Raw genomic sequence first — 1,303 nt, 5'->3', positions numbered from 1 at the left:
GAAGAAATGTGCATATAATGAAACCGAGGTTGTTAAAACCCTAGACACGACCGCGGCCGTTCCTAAATCCCGGGACTTAGCCGCGACCGATCCCAAAACCATAATAGCGATCGCGGCCGATCATGAATGCTTTGATACGGCCGGCCCTGATGTATCTAATACTGATTCTTGGGACACCAAGATTCAAGGTACTGAATGTCCTGATAATAACGAGATCTCAATAAACTATGTCATGTCTGGGATACAATGGAACATAAAGAATGTCGACATTGATGATATATTTGCATGCAATGTAGCACTTGAAATCATGGATGATAATGAGGATCGTGAACCCACGTCTATTTATGAGTGCACTCAACGATTAAATTGGATTAAATGGAAAGAAGCTATAAACGTGGAGTTAAACTCTTTAAAGAAGAGAGATGTCTTTGGACCAATAGTCCAGACACCTTATGATGTTAAACCAGTCGGCCATAAGTGGGTTTTTGTGAGAAAGAGAAACGAACATGGTAATGTCGTTAGATATAAAGCACGGCTTGTTGCACAAGGATTCTCATAGAGACCATGAATAGATTATGAGGAGACATACTCCCCTCTGGTGGATGCTACTACTTTTAGATTTCTGATAAGTCTGGCTATAAGAAAAAAAAATTAGACTTGCGGTTAATATTGTAACTGCATACTTATATAGGCCACTGGATAATGAGATTTATATGAAAGTACCAGAGGGTATAGAGTTGAAAAACAAATCGAGTACTCGAGAACAACACTGTATAAAGTTGAATAAGTCACTTTATGGATTGAAACAATCAGGCCGAATGTGGTACAATAGACTAAGTCAATACTTAGTGAAAGAGGGATACAAGAATGATCCGATCAGCCCTTGTATCTTTATAAAGAATTTCGGTCAAGGCTTTATGATCATAGCAGTGTATGTTGATGATTTAAATATCCTAGGAACCTCTGGAGAAATCTCCCAAACAGTTGAATATCTTAAGAAATAATTCGAGATGAAAGATCTTGGAAAAAAAAGTTTTGTTTGGGATTACAGCTTGAGTACATAAGAGATGGAATCCTTGTGAATCAAATGGCATACACAGAAAAAGTACTCAAGAGATTCAACATGGCCGAGTCTCACCCCTTGTCTAGCCCCATGGTCGTGAGGTCTCTCGGCCTGGACACTGATCCATTCCGTCCTAAGATGGACGATGAAGATGTCCTTGGTCCCGCAGTGCCATATCTCAGTGCCATAGGAGCTTTGATGTATCTGGCTTGTCACACAACCAGATATATGTTTTGCCGT

The sequence above is a fragment of the Brassica oleracea genome, chromosome C2, assembly GCF_000695525.1.
Source record: "Brassica oleracea var. oleracea cultivar TO1000 chromosome C2, BOL, whole genome shotgun sequence".
Classification (NCBI taxonomy): domain Eukaryota; kingdom Viridiplantae; phylum Streptophyta; class Magnoliopsida; order Brassicales; family Brassicaceae; genus Brassica; species Brassica oleracea.
Note: the sequence above shows the minus strand (reverse complement) of the source record.